This window comes from Nycticebus coucang, chromosome 10 (genome assembly GCF_027406575.1).
Source record: "Nycticebus coucang isolate mNycCou1 chromosome 10, mNycCou1.pri, whole genome shotgun sequence".
Taxonomy (NCBI): Eukaryota; Metazoa; Chordata; class Mammalia; order Primates; family Lorisidae; genus Nycticebus; species Nycticebus coucang.
The window spans coordinates 64,153,626-64,179,202 of record NC_069789.1 but is presented as its reverse complement, the minus strand read 5'-3'; positions in this window follow the sequence as shown (position 1 = coordinate 64,179,202).

Here is a 25,577-nt window from a genome sequence, read left to right as displayed (position 1 = left end):
GAAGCTAAAAGATAATTTTCAGAAAAGGGTAAAATCATGACTCTTACACAGGTATAAAAATGAACACATGTTAAGGATTTATTTAACCCATGAGGGACCCAGGCAGATGTTAAAACTGATTCATAAAAAGAAGTCAGGAAGTACAAATTTATATGGAGTAAAGTGATGTAGACATGAATGTGCAATGGCAACAAAACTGGCTTTTCAACAGCTGGGGAAAGGAAATCAGTTGAACAGTACCAGACAGGCCAGAAATCACAACGTACAGTATTTAAAAGTAACTTGAATATAATAAAAGGCAAGAATCAGATAATCTGAAGGGGTAGTTTCTAAGCAACATATTATTTTTCATTGAAAGACAAATTATCCGCTGCTGAGAGGGGCTCGTAGTTTCAATTGGCCAAGTAGAGGATGATTATGATCTTTTTTGCTGGGAGGAGTCTGGGGAGATAGGACTCCAGGCATCTCTGGCTGGTGGGAACTGCCTATCATCACTCCTATGAGGATACAGGGAGTCAGCGAGAGACTTCTGGACCCCAAGAGGAGGACTAAAACAGTGGAAAACCGGCAAGTGGTCGCGTGTGTTCAACCCGTCTAAACCCGCCCACAACTGTAAGTTCAGTAGCAGCGAGACTGCAAACCAGAAAGGCCTTACCTGTGAACTCTTTTGATGTCCTTGGACTTGGCACTGAGTTGAACTGCCTTGGGGAAGGCCTGAGTGGGAGTGTGGAGAACTTTGGCCGTTGTCTAGGGCCCCAGTCTGAGCTGCTGAGCCAGACGGAGCTAATAGTGTTTGGCGGTGGGTCACACGGATCCATTGTCAGTGATCTGCCCTGGCAAGCTCCGCCCTCAGGGTAGCAGAGCTAGAAACGGGTGGGAGCTGGTAACCCAGCAACCAAGTAGCCTAAGGGTGGGGTCTGAGCCGCCTTGCAGCCCTAACCCTCAGGGGCAGAGTGAGACCGGTTTTGGCACACTGAGTAAGTAGATAGCCACTTCAGCAGTGATTCCAGCGAGAAAGCTGGGAAAGCTTCTGCTCAGCAAGTTTACAAGTTCAAAGTGCCTTTTAAGTGGGCTGAAGAGAGATTTAGGGTGTCTACCTGCTGGAGTTTGAGAAATCAGCAGCCTCCAGTCGTATCAGAACTCTGACTAACATCTCATACCCCAAAAGACCACGTGTTGCCCAGACAATATTCAACAACATATACAAACTGCTTTGTTTTTGGTTGTGTATTTTTTTTTCTTTTTTTTTTTTTTTGTTTGGTTGGGTTTTTTTGTTTGTTTATTTTGACGTTGTTGATGTTCTTTTCTCTCTTAATTTCAATCTTTTCCATACAGATCCCTTTTTCTTTCTCAATTTTTCTAGTTTAATTATAATTTCCCATTGCTGCCTTTTTTAATAACTACAACTTCATTTTTGCTAGTGTTTCTACCGCTATCACTTGGTTTTTCACCCAATTTTATCGCCATAAAGTTTTCTGTTTGCTTGTTTTGGTTTGATCTATAGCATTTTTGTCTTTCCTCTCTACTTGGTGGAGGTGGGGTACTGTGTCTGACCAGGTTAGCAAAGAGCTGCTGACCTCAAGGGAACCACCCAACTGGGCACCCAACCCCCAGAAGGTGGGGTTTTTTAAGGTTGTGTCAAAGTACCCTACTGTACACCTATATTGCCCTGTCTCCCTCTTTCTGTGCCTCTCTTCTTTTTGTCAATATTCCTTATCCCTACCCCCTCTCCTTTCTCTATCTTTCTTTTTTTTCTTATCACTCGGTCATCCTTTCTTTCATCCCTTTTTTGCTCTTCAACCTTCTCACCTTTCTGGTCCTGTAACCCTTAGTCCACAGGCACAAGAACTTAAAGAGCAAGAGGAAGTGAAAGGAAAATTAGGGCAAGGAAACAGATAAAAGAAATCACTCATGAGGAAGAATCAGCAGAAAACTCCAGGCAACATGAAGAACCAGTCCAGAACAACCCCGCCAAGGGACCATGAGGTAGCTACTGCAGAGGATTCCACCTATACAGAAATGTTAGGAATGACAGAAAGGGAATTTAGAATACACATGTTGAAAACAATGAAAGAAATGATGGAAACAATGAAGGAAACTGCTAATAAAGTGGAAAATAACCAAAAGGAAATCCAAAAACAGAATCAAATCAGAGATGAACGATATGAAGAATATAAAAAGGATATAGCAGAGCTGAAGGAAATGAAACAGTCAATCAGGGAACTTAAAGATGCAATGGAAAGTATCAGCAACAGGTTAGACCATGCAGAAGAAAGAATTTCAGAGGTAGAAGACAAAGTTTTTGAGATAACTCAGATAGTAAAAGAGGCAGAAAAGAAGAGAGAGAAAGCAGAACGTTCACTGTCAGAATTATGGGACTTTATGAAACGTTCCAAAATACGAGTTATAGGAATTCCAGAAGGGGAAGAAGAATGCCCCAGAGGAATGGAAGCCATACTAGAAAATACTATAAAAGAAAATTTCCCAAACATCACCAAAGATTCTGACACACTGCTTTCAGAGGGATATCGGACCCCAGGTCGCCTCAACTCTAACCGAGCTTCTCCAAGACACATTGTGATGAACCTGTCCAAAGTCAAGACAAAAGAAAAGATTCTGCAAGCTGCCAGGAGTAAGCGCCAGTTGACCTACAGGGGCAAATCCATCAGAGTGACCTCAGACTTCTCTAATGAAACTTTCCAAGCAAGAAGACAATGGTCATCTACCTTTAATCTACTTAAACAGAACAATTTTCAGCCCAGAATTCTGTACCCTGCTAAGCTAAGCTTCAAAATTGATGGAGAAATCAAATCATTTACGGATATACAAACATTGAGGAAATTCACCACAACAAGACCAGCTCTACAGGGAATACTTCAACCTGTTCTGCACACTGACCACCACAATGGATCAGCAGCAAAGTAAGAACTCAGAAATCAAAGGACAGAACCTAACCTCCACACTGATGCAAAAGATAAAACTAAGCAATGGACTCTCACCAAATAAGACGAATAGAATACTACCACACTTATCAATTATCTCCATAAATGTTAATGGCTTGAATTCCCCACTGAAGAGACATAGATTGGCTGACTGGATTAAAAAACACAAGCCATCCATTTGCTGTCTGCAAGAAACACACCTGGCTTCAAAAGACAAATTAAAGCTCCGAGTCAAGGGTTGGAAGACAATTTTTCAGGCAAATGGAATTCAGAAGAAAAGAGGAGTTGCAACCTTATTTTCAGATACATGTGGATTTAAAGCAACTAAAGTCAAAAAAGACAAAGATGGTCACTTTATATTGGTCAAGGGAAAACTACAACAAGAAGACATTTCAATTCTAAATATCTATGCACCAAATTTAAATGCTCCCAGATTCTTGAAACAGACCTTACTCAGTCTGAGCAATATGATATCTGATAATACCATCATAACAGGGGACTTTAACACACCTCTTACAGAGCTGGACAGATCCTCTAATCAGAAATTAAACAAAGATATAAGAGATTTAAATGAGACCCTAGAACAATTATGCTTGATAGACGCATATAGAACACTCCACCCCAAAGATAAAGAATATACATTCTTCTCATCACCCCATGGAACATTCTCCAAAATTGATCATATCCTGGGACACAAAACAAATATCAACAGAATCAAAAGAATTGAAATTTTACCTTGTATCTTTTCAGACCATAAGGCACTAAAGGTGGAACTCAACTCTAACAAAAATGCTCGACCCCATCCAAAGGCATGGAAATTAAACAATCTTCTGTTGAATAACAGATGGGTGAAGGAAGAAATCAAACAGGAAATCACTAACTTCCTTAAGCATAACAACAATGAAGACACAAGCTACCAAAACCTGTGGGATACTGCAAAAGCAGTTTTGAGAGGAAAATTCATCGCTTTAGATGCCTACATTCGAAAAACAGACAGAGAGCACATCAACAATCTCACAAGAGACCTTATGGAATTGGAAAAAGAAGAACAATCTAAGCCTAAACTCAGTAGAAGAAAAGAAATCTCCAAAATCAAATCAGAGATCAATGAAATTGAAAACAAAAGAATCATTCAGAAAACTAATGAAACAAGGAGTTGGTTTTTTGAAAAAATAAATAAAATAGATAAACCATTGGCCAGACTAACTAGAAATAGAAAAGTAAAATCTCTAGTAACCTCAATCAGAAATGATAAAGGGGAAATAACAACTGATCCCACAGAGATACAAGAGATCATCTCTGAATACTACCAGAAACTGTATGCCCAGAAATTTGACAATGTGAAGGAAATGGATCAATATTTGGAATCACACCCTCTCCCTAGACTTGGCCAGGAAGAAATAGACCTCCTGAACAGACCAATTTCAAGCACTGAGATCAAAGAAACAATAAAAAAGCTTCCAACTAAAAAATGCCCTGGTCCAGATGGCTTCACTCCAGAATTCTATCAAACCTTCAAGGAAGATCTTATTCCTGTACTGCAGAAATTATTCCAAAAAATTGAGGAAGAAGGAATCTTCCCCAACACATTCTATGAAGCAAACATCACCCTGATACCAAAACCAGGAAAAGACCCAAACAAAAAGGAGAATTTCAGACCAATCTCACTCATGAATATAGATGGAAAAATTCTCAACAAAATCCTAGCCAATAGATTACAGCTTATCATCAAAAAAGTCATTCATCATGATCAAGCAGGCTTCATCCCAGGGATGCAAGGCTGGTTCAACATACGCAAGTCCATAAACCTTATCCACCATATTAACAGAGGCAAAAATAAAGATCACATGATCCTCTCAATAGATGCAGAAAAAGCATTCGATAAAATCCAGCATCCTTTTCTAATTAGAACACTGAAGAGTATAGGCATAGGTGGCACATTTCTAAAACTGATTGAAGATATCTATGACAAACCCACAGCCAATATTTTACTGAATGGAGTAAAACTGAAAGCTTTTCCTCTTAGAACTGGAACCAGACAAGGTTGTCCTCTGTCACCTTTACTATTCAACATAGTGCTGGAAGTTCTAGCCAATACAATTAGGCAAGACAAGGAAATAAAGGGAATCCAAATGGGAGCAGAGGAGGTCAAACTCTCCCTCTTTGCTGATGACATGATCTTATACTTAGAGAACCCCAAAGACTCAACCACAAGACTCCTAGAAGTCATCAAAAAATACAGTAATGTTTCAGGATATAAAATCAATGTCCACAAGTCAGTAGCCTTTGTATACACCAATAACAGTCAAGAGGAGAAGCTAATTAAGGACACAACTCCCTTCACCATAGTTTCAAAGAAAATGAAATACCTAGGAATATACCTAACGAAGGAGGTGAAGGACCTCTATAAAGAAAACTATGAACTCCTCAGAAAGGAAATAGCAGAGGATATTAACAAATGGAAGAACATACCATGCTCATGGATGGGAAGAATCAACATTGTTAAAATGTCTATACTTCCCAAAGCAATCTACCTATTCAATGCCATTCCTATCAAAGTACCTACATCGTATTTTCTTTTTTTTTTGTTTTTTGTTTTTTTTTTATTGTTGGGGATTCATTGAGGGTACAATAAGCCAGGTTACACTGATTGCAATTGTTAGGTAAAGTCCCTCTTGCAATCATGTCTTGCTCCCATAACCTACATCGTATTTTCAAGATTTGGAAAAAATGATTCTGCATTTTGTATGGAACCGGAAAAAACCCCGTATAGCTAAGGCAGTTCTTAGTAACAAAAATAAAGCTGGGGGCATCAGCATACCAGATTTTAGTCTGTACTACAAAGCCATAGTGCTCAAGACAGCTTGGTACTGGCACAAAAACAGAGACATAGACACTTGGAATCGAATTGAACACCAAGAAATGAAACTAACATCTTACAACCACCTAATCTTCGATAAACCAAACAAGAACTTACCTTGGGGGAAAGACTCCCTATTCAATAAATGGTGTTGGGAGAATTGGATGTCTGCGTGTAAAAGACTGAAACTGGACCCACACCTTTCCCCACTCACAAAAATTGATTCAAGATGGATAAAGGACTTAAATTTAAGGCATGAAACAATAAAAATCCTCAAAGAAAGCATAGGAAAAACACTGGAAGATATTGGCCTGGGGGAAGACTTCATGAAGAAGACTGCCATGGCAATTGCAACAACAACAAAAATAAACAAATGGGACTTCATTAAACTGAAAAGCTTCTGTACAGCTAAGGTGACGATAACCAAAGCAAAGAGACAACCCACACAATGGGAAAGGATATTTGCATATTTTCAATCAGACAAAAGCTTGATAACCAGGATCTATAGAGAACTCAAATTAATCCACATGAAAAAAGCCAACAATCCCTTATATCAATGGGCAAGAGACATGAATAGAACTTTCTCTAAAGACGACAGACGAATGGCTAACAAACACATGAAAAAATGTTCATCATCTCTATATATTAGAGAAATGCAAATCAAAACATCCCTGAGATATCATCTAACCCCAGAGAGAATGGCCCACATCACAAAATCTCAAAACTGCAGATGCTGGCGTGGATGTGGAGAGAAGGGAACACTTTTACACTGCTGGTGGGACTGCAAACTAGTACAACCTTTCTGGAAGGAAGTATGGAGAAACCTCAAAGCACTCAACCTAGACCTCCCATTCGATCCTGCAATCCCATTACTGGGCATCTACCCAGAAGGAAAAAAATCCTTTTATCATAAGGACACTTGTACTAGACTGTTTATTGCAGCTCAATTTACAATCGCCAAAATGTGGAAACAGCCTAAATGCCCACCAACCCAGGAATGGATTAACAAGCTGTGGTATATGTATACCATGGAATACTATTCAGCCATTAAAAAAAATGGAGACTTTACATCCTTCGTATTAACCTGGATGGAAGTGGAAGACATTATTCTTAGTAAAGCATCACAAGAATGGAGAAGCATGAATCCTATGTACTCAATCTTGATATGAGGACAATTAATGACAATTAAGGTTATGGGGGGGGAAGCAGAAAGAGAGAGGGAGGGAGTGGGGTGGGGCCTTAGTGTGTGTCACACTTTATGGGGGCAGGACATGATTGCAAGAGGGACTTTACCTAGCAATTGCAATCAGTGTAACTGGCTTATTGTACCCTCAATGAATCCCCAACAATAAAAAAAAAAAAAAAAAAAAAAAAAAAGAAAGACGAATTATCCTACAAGTGATTTTTACAGCTCATGTTTTGTAGTTCAAACTGTAGGGTGAAGCAAAGAGTTATGGAGGTGAAAAAGATAAAGCTGAACCAAGATGGTAAGGCTGGAAAGGAAACAATGGAAGCGAGAAATGATAGAGATAAAAATTATGTGACTTACTTTATGGGGGCAAGACATGATTGCAAGAGGGACTTTACCTAACAATTGCAATCAGTGTAACTGGCTTATTGTACCCTCAATGAATCCCCAACAATAAAAAAAAAAAAAAATTATGTGACTTAGAATGTAATCAAATGTGGATGCTGAGTGAGAGAAAGTAGTCTACATTAGGCCACTGCATAAACTGTGATGTAAGATCCAATATGAGAAAAAAATAGAATTGCTAAAGAGAATATTAAGTTTAGTTTTGGGGTTTAGAGTGTTTGATGTTCCTTTGGGACATTCAAGAGGAGATGCTCAGTTGGCAGTTGGCAGAAAATAGGTCAGCGTTAGAGACAGGAATTTGGGAATCATCAGTGAGTCAGTGGCTCAAGGTCTTGGGTATAAATAAGGGGTTTCAGAAATAGTTTTTTAAAAGGAGGACAATATTCCTTCTTTCCTTCTTCCCTCCCTTCTTTTCTTTTCTCTTTCATTCTTTATTTTGTAAACTGACAGATAAAATTATGTATATATGTGTCATGTACAGCATAATGTTCTGAATCATATATACATATAAAAATACATGTAAGTAAATATATATACATATATACACACATACACACACACACACACACACACACACACATATACATATTGAGGAATGGCCAAACCAAGCCAACCAATAGCTGCATTATTTCACATAGCTGTCATTTTTTGTAGTGAGACTACTTAAAATCTACTCATCTACTCTCTTAGCATTTTTCAAAATGTATTAGTATTGACTAGAGTTTGTAAGCAACCTCTTGAACTTATTCCTCCTATCTAACTGAAGTTTTGTAACCTTTAAGCAACATCTGCCCAGCTTCTTCCCACACCACTGCCCAGGCTGGTAACCACCATTCCACTTCCTACTTCTATGAGATTACTTTTTTAGATTCCATATATGAGTGAGATCATGTGGCATTTGTCTTTCTGTGCCTGCTTCTGTCCATTCCTTCCCTTCCGTTCCCTTTCCTTCACTTCCCTTCTCTTTCCAGAGTCTCATTTGTTGCCCTGGGTGCCCTGGCATCATCCCAGCTCACAACCACCTCAGACTCCTGGGTTCAAGAGATTCTCTTGCCTCAGCCTCCTAAGTAGTAACATGGTGTCCTCCAGATTCATTTATGCTACTAGAAATGATAGAATGTTTTTCTTTTTTATAGCTGAATAGTATTCCATTGCATAATTATACCACATTTTCTTAATTCATTCATCTGTGACCAGCACTTAAACTGATTCCATATTTTGACTGTTGTGAATAATGTTGCAGAAACATAGGAGTGTAGGTATCGCTTTGACATACTGATTTCACTTTCTTTAGATATATAGTTGACCTTCAAACAAAACGCAGGTTAGCGACACTAACCCCCTCCATGGTCAAAAAAATCTCTTGCAGCTTTTGACCAGTTGATTAACCTATACATATTTTGTATGTTATATGTGTATGCTGTGTTCTTTCAATAAAGTAAGCTAAAGAAAATAAAATCTTAATTATTAAGAATATCATAAGGAAGAAAAATAGACTTTATTTAGTGGAAGTGGATAATTATAAAGGTCTTGTTCCTCATTGTCTTCATGTTGAGTAGGCTGAGGAGGAAGAGGAAGAAGGGTTGGTCTCAGGTAGCAGGGATAGGGGCAATCCACGTGTATGTGAACCTGCATGGCTCAAACCCATGTTGCTCAAGGGACAATGATATACCTGGTAGTGGGATTGATAGATCGTGGCAATTCTACTTTTAGTTTTTGGAGGAATATGCATACTGTCTTCCATAACTGATGTGCTAATTTATATTCCCACCATCAGTGTACCTGGGTTTCCTTTTATCCACATCCTGGCCAACACTTATCTTTTGACTTTTTGACACATTCTAACAGATGTGAGATGATGTCTTGTTATGGTTTTAATTTCCGTTTTCCTGGTGATTAGTGATGTTGACCATCTGTATGCATTCTATTAAGAAATGTCTTTTCAGCTCTGCTGCCCATTTATCAATCAGGTTATTTGTTTATTTGCTATTGAGTTGTTATTTGTTTCCTTTCTATTTGCAGAGCCCTAGCTCAAATGATGCAGAAAAGAACACACATGAGTAAGGATGCAGCTGAGAGCTAAATAGGCAAGAAGGGTATGTTAGGCCTTTTGTGTTACTAAAGGAAATACCAGAGACTGGGTAATTTATAAAGAAAGAGGTTTATTTGGCTCACTTGTTCTATAGGCTGTACAAAAAGCTGCCTCTGGTGAGGGCCTCAGGTAGCCCTTACTCAAGGTGAACGGCATATCACATGGTGAGAGGCAGGTCAAGAGAAAGAGGAGGCAGGGCCAGCTCTGGTATAACTAAGAGGGAGAACTCACTCATTTCTGTGGGGAGGGCGTTAAGCCCTCATGAGGGATCTTCCCCCATCACCCAATACCTGCCACCAGGCCCGCCTTTAACACTAGGATCAAATTTTGACATGAGATTTAGAGGTGTCAGAAGTCCAAACCATATCAACTGGCATAGCATTTGTTATCATTACTGCTACTACTGATACTGAAATTAGCCAATGTCACCAATGACACTGCAAATCCAAAAGTTATTTTTCAGTCCTCATCTTCTTCAGCCAATCAGAAGCATATGACATACTTCAATCAGAAAGGTTTTTTTTTTTTAACCATATCAGCTATTCTGAGTCTATTTTGCTTATTTCTTCTCATTCTTCTGGCTTCTCAATGACAGAGAACTGCCGGGGTCCCACCCCAGGGGCAGGGTCCCTTAAGCCTTGTGGAACTGGCTGGGGCCGACTGAAGAAAAATTAAGTTAAAAGCGGTGAGAGGTAAAGAGGCAGAACACAGAGAATAGAGTTCTCAAAGGTGGGAAATACAGGGGACTACCCCTAGCTTGTGGGGTTCCAGCGAATGGCCCTGAGTGTTTCTTTCACTCAGCTTATATTGGAGGCTATTATCTCATTTAGCCAGAGGGTAAACTGAAGAAGGGAACAAAAAACGTCATCAGTTTTTCTGAATAAGCATGCTGGTTCTTATTCTATCTATAATCATTAACTTCAAGGATCTGAGCAGCCTTTAGAATCCGAAACCTGTCTGTTGCCACACACACAGATTCCTTGGGAGAGGTTAATCCCTTTTAGTTCTCTGTGGAGCAGATGCCCCACTGGTGTCAGGTTTCTCTGAAGAATCAGTGAAATGCACCAGAAGAATTTTCCTCTGATCTCCACCCAGAGGTATCTTCCTCTGTGATAAGGACACAAACCCTTCTGCCCATATTTCAGGGCTCAAACTAGTCCCTTGATCTCTGCCTTGGTCATCATACAAATCCCCACAATGGGTATTTGCTTTGACTGTTGACTAAGGCAGGAGACAGACTGGTTAATGTTCCCTCCCAGGCCTTGCACCTACCTCCCTCTAAGGTCATTCTTTCTTCAGAGTGTTTACAGACCCAGCAGGGGTGTTTACAAACTGGCCTTATAGGCCAGGCTTCTAGTAAAAGCAGGAACTGCTCAGATAACTAATTTGCTGCTGGTTTAAAAATAAGCTAGCTAAACTGTTTGTATTCTGCTTTGCTCAGCTTATTTCTCTGTTTTTCCCTTTTTCTAGGGTGTTTACCCTTGCCAAGAATGGGGTCTTTGGTCCTCATTCTCCCTGCAGAGAAGCTCAGGGCTGCCCTTGATCTCCTATCTTTTCTCTCAGTTCTCTGCGTAGGTGAGAATGAGTCCTGAGTGCTTAAATACCACATTTGGTATTTAAAGTTTGGTTAATGACTCACACATTTATATATCAGCCCCTACTCCTGCTTTGGCCTCTAGATTCATATATTCAAATTACTTCTCTCTTTTTGCATGTCTGATTACCTCAAAATTACCATGTAAAATGCTGAAGTCTTGATTCCTTCCCCAGATTTGTTTCTCTCCCAGTCTTCCCTGCTTCAGTAAAAGGCAGCTTCAAGTTCCATACAGAATTCTCTGGCAAATCTTCGGTTCTACTTTTAATGTACAGCCTCCATCAAATCACTTCTCACTGCTTTCCCTGCTATAGCCCAATCGTACGCCACCATTGTGCCTCTCCTGAATGACGGCAGTAGCCTTATAGCTGGGCTCACTGTTTCTCCCCTTGCCCTGTACAGCCCACTCTCCTCCAGACAGCCAGCACAATTTCCTCCACATCAGAAGGCAGATGACATCATTTCTTTTCTTCAAAGCCCTCAATGCCTCCCATTCTAGTCCTTTTCATGGTTCCAGAGCCCCGCTGGATCTGATCCTCTACCCCATATCCAATGACCACATTGCTTCTACCCCACTGACTTCTTATTCCTCAGACACACAAAAGCTCTCCCACCTCTGGGTTTTTGCCCTTGCTCTGCCTGGGACTCCCCTGTTCCCCAAAAGTCACATAGTTTAGTTCTCATTTCCTCCAGTTCTGTCTTCAAATATCACCTCATTTTTATAAAGGTCTTCCCTAAATACCCCATCTTTTCTTTGTAGATGTTATCGCCAATTAATATGATACACAAACACACACACACACATATACACACAATAGAGCCTCTGTAAGTTGCCACACAAAGGACAGTAACAAACTGGTCAACATAAGGAACTAGGTCTACTGTTCTGACCTATGCATGTGATGCATGTCTGGTCTATGAAAATTAGGTCAGCTTAAGGAGATGGTCAATGTAAGGAGGTGGTCAACTATGGCTGTTCTACACACATACATATAACAGTATATATATTTGTTTATGTTGTTCCTTACTAGACTGTAACCCCATGAGATCAGGGTTTTAGTTTTATTTACGGCAGTGTCCTGGACCATTATCTGGTCAGTAATCATTTGTTGTATTAAATAATTGTGACTGAGCTTTTAGTAACACACCGTGGACACTGTGTCTGACTGGAGGCAGTTCCCATGGGCAAGTTGGTTTCCCCATCCTGCCCTCGTGCCATGGATTAAACATTATCACGGGAAGCATAATAATTGTAAAATGTGATCCTTTTCAGTGACGAAACATTATTTACTTTTAGAAGTGCTGCCTATAAACAAACATGCCATTAGAATTAAAAGTTAGAAATATAGAGTAGTTTTTAATTTTGGTACTTCAAACTTTTTAACTTGCTTAGGAGGATCAAATATCTTTTATTCTTTTATTTTTCTAAGTAAAAGAAAATAAGGCTTATTCACCTTAGTACTAGTAGAATTCCAGTTTGAATATATTGTCTTCTTGAAAATCTAACATAAAATGACAGCCAGCAAATAATGAAAGTGTCATAAAACAATAGCTTGATATTATCCATCACATCCAGATTAGGTTCCATTTCCCTTTGAAAACTTCTATGACTACCCTAGTCCTGTGTGAGGCATGAACTTCCCTAAATCTATATTTCTAAAACTCTATAAGATAAATAGCAGCTAGTAAACTTATTAATTTAAAAAAATCACAAGTCTCACCTTCTTAGATATACCAAATGGTATTTTGTTGTTGTTGTTGTCTTTCTTCAAGTCAAAGACCTTGGCTTGTACTACGATGGCCATTAAACTTTGGTAATACCAGTATATACCACATAATTGATGCTTCATAAAAAGTAATAATAATAATTCCTACCATATTGACACTGTTTAAAAGACTATATTTATTAACTCTCCATGAAAATCCTATTAAGTATGTATAATTATTTATTCTCATTTTATTAATAAGGAATCTGGGCCAGAGAAGGTAAGCAAAAATCTCTTAAAAGGAAATGCTGGACATTGAACCTTCATGAGCTTCTTGATTAAATCTCCAGGCTGTTCGAGGTACCTTGAAATGATGGTGATTTTTCAGGAGAGAATGTTCCTATGTCCTCTCTCCTAATAGATAGTCATATACTATTTACAGTAACTTTGAAGCCAAACTCATTTCAGATATGACACTAAGAATAACTGGAATGTTCTCCCGCTGATGTCTAAACTTTATTTAGGTAGTACAAGTCATCATTGCTGTTTTCTTAAAACATACACACATTTTGAAATAGTTCTTGGTTAATCTGGAGAGATTTTTTTTCAAAGTATGGCCTTCATTAGCTGAACATAAGATAATGTATTCAGTAAAATTTTTTATTTTTATTATTTATATCTATCACTAAATGATATTGCAGTGTTAAATAGTTTCCTGGATCTATTCCTAAAGAAAAAAGACCTGTTCTAAAAATCAGGAGTCATAAGCAGCTATTTTATAAGTAAATACCACTGTAAAATTCACTTTAGGTAGCTTGCCTTCTTTTGAAATGGATTGAAGTGGCTTATTGATTAAGTAACAACTTAGGATAAAAATCTTTACTAAAAAATAAGAGAATGCACCAGGAAAGTACTGTGCCCAGAGGCTTTTAAGAGCCACATGTGGACAGCTTGACTCTAAGGAATTGAGCAACTAAAGTAAAAGAGAAAAAGGCTATTGAACCATTTGATTTTTATTTTTCAACAATAGAAAGAAAGTACTCTGAAAAAAATGATAAAAATGATTATTTTCCTCCCTGGGTTTAAATGTCTCCTCTGTAAAATAAAGACATTAGACAAAGCAATATCTTAGTTTCCCCTTTGTTCTATGATTTTATAATCTTCAAGTACAGTATTACAAAAGGAAAAGGCATTTCACATTTAACCATCTGTGAAGGTATCAAACAGGGTAGAGTGACGTTTTCTCTGTGGAGGATTAATATAAACCACTGCTGAAGGTTTGAATTCTGATAGTCTCTGTGGGAGACTAGCCTTGGTGGGTTAAACATTCATAACTAAATGATGGTTTTAATAAATATAAGTAAGCCTTTCATTTCAACCAGTGATTACTTAAAACATTAAGCAATAGTTTGATTGCATTTTTAAACAATATTAAATATTGGTTGCATATTTGTAACTAATGGATATAAACGTAGAGCAAATCAATTATCATGGAAGGCAACTTTTCAACTTTTTCATGTATTTAGGGCCTTTTTCTGTTTTTCTATTAATCTGGACTTCTTTTTTTTACAGTAATAAAACAAAATCTGACAGTGTGGGATAACTATTTTCTTTCACTTGCTCTTCTGATCCCTTCCTCCAAGAATTTTTGCCTTCAGCAACTTCTCAACAAACACTAATGTCTGCTGTGGGTCAGGTCCTGAACCTGACTGAGATGACTCCCAGTTCTATCTGTACGAGACTCCAGACCTGACCTCTTTTTGGTTTCAGAACAAATCTTATAACAACTTGCAGGGCATCTTCACTTGGTCGTGCTGCTTTTATTTAGACACACCCTCCTGATTGAGCAACTTGTTCTTCTCTTTCTGAAATGTACCCCTCAATTTGTGTTTCCCGTAATAGTCCATTAATTCATTGAACACCCAATGATTTAATGCCTTCTACATGATGGGCGCCTAGCTCGGTACTGGAGATAGGGAGAAAGCACAAGTGGTAAGGTTCCTGGTGGGATGAAACCTATATGGGCATGGAGTAAACAAGTAGACGTAAAACATTGCGTAAAGTATGTATTCCGTATACACGTATTATCTGATTACTCCTCACAGCAATCTAGAGAACTGGATACTTGTGTATGCAGAGGAGGCCACTTGAGTGTTATCAGGGAATGCTTTTATGTGAATAAAGATAATGTACTCTCATTCTCTGAGTCATTCAACTAACTAAATGTTCAAACTAATGGGAACGTTTTTACTTCTCCATTCATTTGTATGTTCATTCATTTATTCATTAATATTAATTTTGTGCATATTTATTGAATTCCCCCTAGATGCTAGATGATATGAAAATGCTGGAGAGGTGAGGATGAATTGACTACATCTTCTGCTGTCCATAGAAGTTATAGCCCAATGAGGAGGCAGGTCAATAAACCAATAGTCAATAAAGTGTTATAAGTATTTTGATAGGTAGCTACATGAGACTCAGTTGTGGTGAACAGGAGGAAAGTGCTTACTTGAGTTTAAACTTAAGATGTAAAATATATTTCATTCCTTTATTAACACGTCCAGCTCCAAGAAGCGGAAATAGGCACAGAAAAGTATATAATGAATGAATATGAAAGGCACCACATTGCTATTTATGCTGAAGTTGAGACAAGGTAGGAGTCTTCTTGGTTTTGCTTTGATTTATTAATATGTGATTCTGTTGTTCTAGATAGGATATATTTCTTTCAATATATACCCATAAATATTTCATCATTCCTAATTGCATATCCAGCATTGTTAAATTCTTTTTTCTTTTCTGGAAACTTTCATGCAAGTTCCCTCACAACACGGGTTTATAGCTATATTGCTAAAGCAATCCTGAACATTTTACCCCACAAAATATACTAGTCAATGTCTAATCCAGGATCCCAGTTTTCTGTTTAGTATTCCAATATTTTTTCCAGATCTTCATGAAGGATAGTCCAGCTGTGGAGAAGCATTTACAGATTTAAGCCCAGGACACAAGATGTCTTCAATGCTGCAAAAGCTAAAGTGTGGTGTCACATCTCACAGTATCAGCAGAAAGACAAAAATCATAAAAACAAAACCGAAAGAATGAAAATCCAATATCATTCTAAGAAGTGATGTGTTTCCTTGGTGTGTCATAGTTTCTGGCACATCTGTTATCTGATCAGTCCTCACAGCAATCTAGAGATACTGTTTCCCAAACATATCTGTTTCCAAACAGATACTTCTGTTTCCCGAAAGGCGAAACTGAGAAGGTGAAAAGGTGAGTGATTTCCTCAAACCATAGAACTTGCAAATGGCAGTGGGAACCCTGGCCCTTGACACAGACTAGCAAAGATGCTCCCCCGTCCTCTTCATTCCTGACATGTTATAGAAAGTTGAATACCCGAGTCACACCTCTACTTTCAGCCCTATAAACTCTGTGACCATTGATTCCTCACTACTGCTATAGTCACGATTGTTTTTAATTTTGCTTTTTATCACTAAGTATAACTGAAATAGTTTCATCTTTTCCTGGCTTTGCTGTATTGAAAGAACAGCAGGTTGTCTTTCATGTGTAAGTTTTCACAGGTGGAAAGTTGAACTTGTCCTTCAGATGTCTCTTCGTCCAGTTAAGTCATCCTTTCTGATGGTTTTGGTTCATTTTTATTTTTACTGTCTCTTTAGTTTTGAGAGAAGTTAATTATTTCTTGATGAAACAAAGGATCTCAACCTTAATCTTGTGTTGGCAATACAGTCAAACAGAAACCCTGTCATGTTGTGAATTTTCTCATAATGTGTTTATATTTGGAGGAAATTAGTTATATAGTCCACTGGAAAATTGTTACGGATAATATTAATATTTTGTTTGATTATGAATTGATTATTATAAGAACATGGAAAGTGTGTAGATTTAGGTTATATAAAAATATAAATATGTAAGGCAGTGCTGTATTTAATTCGTTATTTTATAAAACTATCCATACAAATATATTAAGAATGCACTTTGTCTCTCTAATAGATGTTATCTTCTCAAACAGCAACCTAATATAGTCTTTCTTTATATACTCTTTATATATGCTCAGCTGATAGTCTTTCTTTATATACTCTTAGCAAATTCAAACATCTAGTTTACTATATTTACTATAGACCATACAAATTTGACAGCTAGTTAAGGGGAAACAAAACCTTTCTATAGATCCTAACACTTTTATGGAAAGAATGTTTTTAATAGGGCTTACAAATAAATACTTTTTGATAATTTGATAGTCTGTAATTATATAGGTAGTTGTTAACTTTGACTGGAAATGTTAATGTTTTTAAATACAGCAAATTGAGCAAAGCTTTTTAAACAATGACGGTTACTCAGCCTGTCATTCTTCAGACCTAAGAATGAAGTTTCTGTTAAACCTGACTTCTTGGGAGGGGGAAAAAAGACACCCTTTCAAACAATTAACTTTAAAAAACTATGTAGGATTCAAACTTTTTTTTGGTTCTTAAACGTTGAGATACCAAAGTTGGAGGGAAAGTCAGAATCAATTATATTTCTATAATTGCTATGAGATTGTGTTGCTAAAGGAAAGAAGATACCAAATTGGAAAAAAAAAACGATAGAGGAAAAGGATCCTTAGAGAATCCAAAGAATGGAAAGCAGAAACCTCATTGTGAGGATGACAGCCACAAGCCGCACAAAAAGTAACTTAGGTCTGAGGTCCTCGGGAATAAATCTTTGGTGGTAACAACACAGTCCACAACAGGGATACTTTTATGTTTATAGTTTATTCTCCATTATTGCCAGAGGCCTCAAATCCCACATAGTCAAAATCTCCATTCACTGCTGCCTGCTGGGCATTTAACAAGGGCTCTTGTAACAGGACCCAGAACAAGTATGGACATGAATAAAGAGTGCAGGGGCCGGCCGGGCACCACAGGCTGCAGGGGAGCCAAGTGGAGGCATTGCAGAGAAACAGAGAAAGCACACAATGACCCTTAGTGCCTCAAGGCCTGGCTTCAAAACGTGTCAACACCAATTAAATTGTAAAAGCTCTGTCAGCTTCTGAAAAGTCATCCAGACAGGGACAAGACAGTACATAATCAAAGGACAGGGACACGATTCTGTAGGGTCCACACTGGACCTTGTATACACATGCACGCCTGGCAATTTGTGATCCATATGTGAGCCTTCAAGATAGGGCTATCCTTAAAGGTGTAAATACCCTTCTTCTGGGAACTCGCTTGGTTTACCACTGGAGGATCTTGAAAACCCTGATGGTGGCTTCCATAGGTAAATTGCCTAAATATAGAACTATGTCTAAAACACGCACCCTTGATTATACCCATGGACCCACAGATGAGCTAAAGAATAATTGCCAACATTCTTGGCCCAAGCAAAACAGTGTCAAGGAAGTTATCTGTCACAAACAACTTCACGGAGAGTTTTCTTTGTTGGCAAAAGACTCTGTGGAATCGACCCTTTCTGACAATGGGACATTCTGACAACAAGGAATCTGCAGGGCTTGTTTCAAATCGTTACACCAGTAACAAGATACTTTGCTTTTCCAATTTGGCCCTGGACAGTGTTAATATGGCTTGAAAGAATTAATCGGTTCTAGACAAGGGTACCCTAATCTCAACGCAGGAAATAGTCTCTCTCTTCTCTGTTTTTCTTTTGCCTACGGGCAACTGTGATAGGTATGACCAATTTATTGGATGGTTTTCAAAGTGACAGCAGAGTTGGGGAAGAGAAAAAATACATTTTATACCTAGGGGGGAAAGGTAGGGAGAAATGTCAAAGTATTTCTCACATATTTTAAGGCTAGGTAATTTTCTTGCTCTACAGAACTTTTTTACTCACCAGATCAAGTAAAATGCCTGAGGTTTGAGGTAGATAGGTTTAGGCTGTAACGACATTCAAGTTCAATGCATGGTCATTTAAAAACGAAAAATCACCTGAAAAGATTACTCTTACCTAATTTTTATTTTATTTTTTTAGGAAGAACACTACTTGGTAAAGGGATTTAGAACACAGTTAGTAGTTTTTAATTTAATTATCTGAAAGCTCTTAATGTATTTGAGATTACACTTAGTTTGAAGGAAAAATTAACCAGATAATAATGTGCTTTTTTAATATTATCAGATTAAAAGTATAATTTGTTAGATTATTAGGTAATTTCATTTAATATATAATAGTTCTTTAGAAATAAATTCAATAGCTACAGGAGCTAGAAAATTGGGGAACACATTGGTTCAGATTTTAGTGCTGATCCCAGAATAGTCAACATGAGCTAAGTCATGCTACAGTAAAAAGGAAGCTTTAGTGGCTTAAGACAGGAATGGTTTCTCACTTACACCCCCCTCTGTGGGTCTGGGAAACTCTTCTTCCACTTGATTTCTTATCATGGCACCTCATTATCAATATGTATTTCCAAAATTGTCATGGCAGAAAAAAACGGGTTAGAGTCAAGTACCTACAATTAAATGCTCCTACTCAGAAGTGACACACATCATTTATGCTCATATTGCCAAAGCAGTTCACTGGGCTATACCTAACATCTGGAGGTAAAAGAAATTACGTTGTAAACCCCAAAGGAGAAAGATTTGGTATTGGTAAACTACTTCTCTGATACCAAATGTTCTTTCCTCCCTTCTTTCCCAGTATTATATTCAATCTCTCTATTGTTCTATTGTTATTATTATTATTATTGTTATTTTTGAGACAGAGTCTCACTATATTGCCATCGGTAGAGTGCTGTGGCATCACAGCTCACAGCAATCTCAAACTCTTGGGCTTAAGTGATTCTCTTGCCTCAGACTCCCAAGTAGCTGGGACTACAGGCACCTGCCATACACCTGGCTATTTTTTTGTTGCAGTTGTCATTGTTGTTTAGCTGGGCCGGGTTCAAACTGGCCAGCCTGGGTGTATGTGGCACTGCCCCTATTATTATTATTATTATTATTTGAGCCAAATTCTCAATCTGTCACCTAGGTAGAGTGCTGTGGCTTCATAGATCACAACCTCAAACTCTTGGTCTCAAGTAATTCTCTTGCCTTGACCTCCCGAGTAGCTAGGACTACAGGTGCCCACCACAATGTCCAGCTAGTTTTCTATTTTTATTGGAGACAGGGTCTCATCCTTGCTCAGGCTGGTCTTGAACTCAGGAAATCCACTTGCCTCGGCCTCCCAAAGTGTGGAAATTACAGGCGTGGGCCTAGTCAAGCCCATTATACAAGAGATAATGCAAATGTCTCATCTAAGCTCTTCCTCCAGCACAAAGTCCAGGATCTCTGCATAGTATTTAGAACTCAAGTTAAGAATGTGGCTTCATTTGGTATGGAGACCTATAAACTTAAAAGAAAATTATTTTTTCCTGTCACCATCAATTAACTATGAAAGGGGAAGGACAGTTCTGAAACTCACAGTCACTGAAGGATGGTAACTTAGTTAAGAGCCTGTAGCACAGTAGTTCTCAACCTTCCTAATGCCACGGTCTTTTAATACAGTTCCTCTGGGTCACGACCCACAGGTTGAGAACCACTGTTCTAAAAGGTGATATGGTTTTAAGCCACCAGGTTTGTAGTAGTTTGTTCCTGTAGCCCCAAGGAAACTCATACAGTATAGATCTGAGCTTTAAATTTTTTATTTTTTTATTTTTAGAGACAGAGTCTCACTTTGTCACCCTTGGTAGAGTTCTGTGCTGTCACAGCTCACAGAAACCTCCAGCTCTTAGGCGTGGGCGATTCTCTTGCCTCAGCCTCCTGAGTAGCTGGGACTATAGGCTCCTGCCACGACGCCCAGCTATTTTTTGTTGTTGTTGCAGTTTGGACGAGGCTGGGTTTGAACCTGCCACCCTTGGTATTTGGGGCCAGCGCCTACTCATGAGCCACAGGCTTTTTAAAATGAAAGATACAATGAATACATATTATTGAATATTGTATCTTATGTGTTAAAGGAACAGTGAAGAATTAGACATTAGCATGAAAAAGTCATGTGATTTAGTACAGAGTTCTAGTTCTAATTCAGATGATCTTAGTTCCAGTTTCAACTGTTTGAAATGGTTAAATGTTTTAACCATTAAAAAAATGTCAGTTTACTTACCTATAAAAGAAAAATTATAATAAACCCTGCCTTGCAAAACTGGGAGATTGCTTTATGGATCCAACAAGGTATTGATGTGGGATGCCTTGGAATCAATCACTCACCAGATAGAGAAAATTTTAATTTTGGCGATGTTGGACATCATGATAACAATAAATAGAAATAAACCCTAGGCTACATATTATGATATCTAAACATTTTCTATGTAAAATAGATTTCTTTTACTGAGGTCCTTAGATTTGCAGCCAGAGGACAAAGCATGGAGCAAAGAAGTCTTGCTCTCTTTTGAGAAAAGCCATTGACTTCAAACCTTTAATTTCTATTTATTATTCTCAACCATATCTGAAGAATGAAAAAGAATTAGAAGGAGACTCACTTTTTTGGTCTGGTACTCAAGGAAAATGCAAAGTAATGAAATGAAAAAAAAGCCCTAAAAGCTGGCTGAAATTTCTTAAAGTTTCACTTACAAATTATTACAAGATCCATCATCATACGAGAATAACCTAACAAGAATATTACTTTATTCCCAGGGCTTCTTTTCTGTAACCAATTTTAAATTTACTAAAGAAGATTAACTCTTAAGTTCTCATCTTACTTCTCAGACATCTTTTCTATCTTATAGATAAGCCAAAGAAGACATTACAAATCATGGTCTCAACTGAGAATAAAGCTTTTTGATTCAACTTTGAGATAAAGACTCTGGCATTTTCTGTGTATGTATGTTGTTTTTTGGTGTGTGTGTGGGGTATTCCTTTTTTTGCTCCTGAAATAGAAGCTTGAAAATCAGTCAGGGTGGAATATGAATCCTGAAGGTGGAATTTTCCCCTTAGTCAGTTGCTCTAAGTTCTAACTTGGTTGGCTGAGTCACACATGTGCCCTTTGATCAAAGATTTCGCCGTCTTGTTATCAGGGTGTTGGTGCCAATGCTGGAGATATAATTACACTCTGTCTCTTTAGTCCTCTCCTGCGGTATCCCTGCACTCCCTTTGATGGGAATTTTATTAAACCCCATGCATTGTCTGTGTATTCATTCTTTTCTCCTATAAAAGAGCTGGGGAAGATTTTCATGCTAAATGCTGCCAAAAGTTTTACAGGAGCTCAAGATGCCTTCAAAGAGACAGAAGCAATTGAATTATTTGAAATTCTCTGATATCACACATTATAATCTTTGGCAGCATTCAGAATCAATGCCCAAAACTTTAGTTAAACTGTACTAGGACTGAATGGGTATTAAGAACTTGGGAAATTTGAAGAGACTGGAAGAGAGGTTGCTGTTGTAAAATGCCAGGAGCTCATGTCAGTTGAGACTAAATTACAATCACCTGCTAGATGTTGATCCAGTTAGTCTTCTCATGGGCAAGACCCCACCTTCCTAACCACCCCTCTGCTTTGGTGTGTGCCATCACATCTCTTCCTTTTGCGCTCAGAAGCCCCGTGGAAGCTATTGACCCATTATCATTGGGCCATTCTTTTCACTGAGGCTTCTAACACCCCACTCATCTAACCAATTCACCTGTTGTCCTCCCTTCTCCTCAAATCTTCTGGAACTCCAACTTCAACTCTGATAGCTCAAAACTGACATAATTAAATATAAATGTAGACAAGTTTTGCACATTTTAAAGAGAAACATACATAATCCACAAAAATGTTGGTTAGTAAACCCATCGATACCCTCAGCCTCTTCTTTGAATGGTCCCTTCATCAGCTCATCTTAACTGAAACTTAGCAGCCTTCCAAACAGCCTCTGCCCTGGAAAATCTGTCAAGGAGAGGCTATGTCTCCTGTCAGACCTCATCATCTCACAGTTGGTAGGTGGCGTAGGTAAAGGTTTCCAGTTCTTGTTTCATGGCCCTCATCCTTCCTCTTTTGGAAACGCCATCTTTTGTGGAACTTGTGATTGAAAGATTCTGGACCCAAGGATGAAGGAGGAAAACAGAAATCCCCGTTGTGTAGAAATAATGTGGTCCTTATTTCCACCGGGAGGCAGATGGGGTGAAATCAAGAAAGGAATTCCACACGGGGGTTATGGTGGATAGGATTTAAAGGGTCAGGGAGGGAAGCAATTGGCGGCATTCCTGTATCCTGGGAGGGACACGAGTCTGACCCGTCCTGGGCAGGTCATGACCCTGACCTTGCCTGGGTGGGGCAGGTCTATTTGGGCAGGTACACTTGATCTATCAGTGATGTTCTGCTGACCATCTCTTCTCATTCCTTTCACCACCTGTCCATTATTGTGAAGACTTCTGCCTCTGTGCACTGCAATATTTTTCAGTTCTTCAGTTATGAATTTCAGGAATTTTAACCTCTACATGTGTAGTTAGTCCATTCAACTGATTTTTTAGTTCTTTAATCTCACTTTCAAAATTCTTTTTCTCATACTCACTTTAGTTTCTAACTTCTGTGATCATTTTTCAGCCTTGTCATTAATAGTCTCTGCTTCAATAGTCTTTTGAAACCTTTGATTTCAAGCACTCTGTTCTCCTGTTCTAGCTTACTCACATGACACTTTAAAAAGATGGGCAAAATTTATGGAATTTTTTTTTTTGGTAGCGACAGAGTCTCACTTTGTCACCCTCGGTAGGGTGCTGTGGCATCACAGCTCACAGCAACCTCCAACTCCTAGGCTCAAGCAACTCTCTTGCCTCAGCCTCCCGAGTAGCTGGGACTACAGGCGCCCGCCACAATGCCCAGCTATTTTTTTTTTGTTGTTGTTGCAGTTTGGCCGGGGCCGGGTTTGAACCCATCACCCTCGGCATAGGGGGCCGGCGCCCTACCCACAGGTGCTGCCTAATTTATGGGATTTTTTTGAGAGTCCCTGGACACTTAGCCAGGGTCAAACTCAGAGATGATCGTTGATATTAAAGTGCAAGGAAGGCCCTCTTCCTGTTTCTCACTGTCTTATCCAAAATAAGTCCTTTACCCAAGTAGATTTGAAATTAACACTTATCTGGGGAAAAAGAATCACTCCTTTTCTGCTTTTTATTATTATTTTCTTCTTACTTCCCAGACCTTCCCCACTGGATAAAAAAAAGAGGCCAAAAATGCCTGAGAAAAAATATGACATTTTCGTTATGAGCCCAGTCTGTGTTCTTCACGTTCTCCTTTTCTCAATTTAAACCCACAGATATTATAATAGACATATGATCAGTAATATATATGTACAAACACAGCTCTTCTGTTGTGGTAGTTACTGATTAAAAGGAAGATAATGCCATATAACAATACAGTTTCTTATTTGAAGACAATGTTTCTTCTCCTTGGAACTGCCAAAGAATAACATAGTGTGTAACAAGAGGAACCTCATTGTTTCTAGAGTCAACAAAGCACAGCTCCTGAAATGTTGAAAACTCAGCACTCTCACGTTTACCTTAAAATCAGAGAAATGAAATTTTGTATCAATACCTGTCAGAGAATAGGCTAATAACATTTGCAGTTTTCAGTAGAAGTCAGAGAGTTAGAACGAATTCATTGTCTGTTACCCTACTTCCGTGTATTTACATTCTGTTCCTTACTCCTTCTCACTAAAGGTACCCCTTTTAATTTCTCCTTATCTATGTTTCATTTTAGTATGCACAGCAATGCATTCAGACAAAGATCAAATTAGCATAATACAAAAGTAGAGAAAATGCCGTAACTTGGCTTCTTACAAACAAAACACGAATATAATACGTTGTCACCCGGACTGCCAAATATTTGCATCAATGCTTGTGTGCTTTCCCTTGACTGAGTTTATATTTGTGAGCGTTTTCTAGCTGAAAGCATATAATTACAGAAATATGAAGGCACACCAGTTTTTCACATTCTTAAGAGAAATCCGAATAGAAACTTTACACGTGTATGGCTTATAAAATTCTTACTGACTAATGTTCTCGTCAATCTACCAAATTAAATGTGTTCCCGTGTACCTTGTGGTTATCTGTATGATTGGACGCAGAAGACGTAGCATCTGTCAGAATACATTGACACTGTCCGTTGACTTAATTATCAGTATTATTTTGTCTTCTGTTTCTGTCTGGTGCTTCTTTTCAAAGGGCTTATTCAGTTGCAATTGATAGTAAACCAATTCAGAATCTTGTTGTCATAAATGATAATTTATCACCACCTTTAACTGAAAAAATCCAAGGATAGATCCAGACAGGACCAGACCCTGGAGTGCAGGCTACATAACCAACTTTTCCTTTCTTCTTTCAAATCTCTGATTAATCTCTTTGGCTTCGTTCATGGTTTCCTCAGTGCGGTGGCTGCAAAATATTTAAAACTTCTAAGCTTATACCATTTTCAGTTTGGGAAGCTGATTAGAAAATTTTATTACAAGAAGAAAAAAAAGAAAAAAAATTATTACTTTTCTAAATGGATAACAGAATTTTTAGGATTAATTTTGACATATACGCAGGGCTACTGCTTATCCACACACCAGCCACTATGGCCAGGAGATGGAATATTCTTGTTACCTCAGTCCTGGGTTACAAGTCTGTTTCTGGAGCTGGGGTACTAGATTCAAATCCTCCCTGAATCACTTTGACCAAGAATGGCAGACAGAAGTAATTACGTTATAGATCTGGATGCAATAATTAATAATAATTATGATTAGACAGGCAGAGAATAATGTTGCATACTGTGTTGTGTACTGTTGAACTTACCTGTAGACAACAGCAGAATTGTTAATTTTATAGCTGTGCATCTGTACGTATATCCAGAATGTTTGAT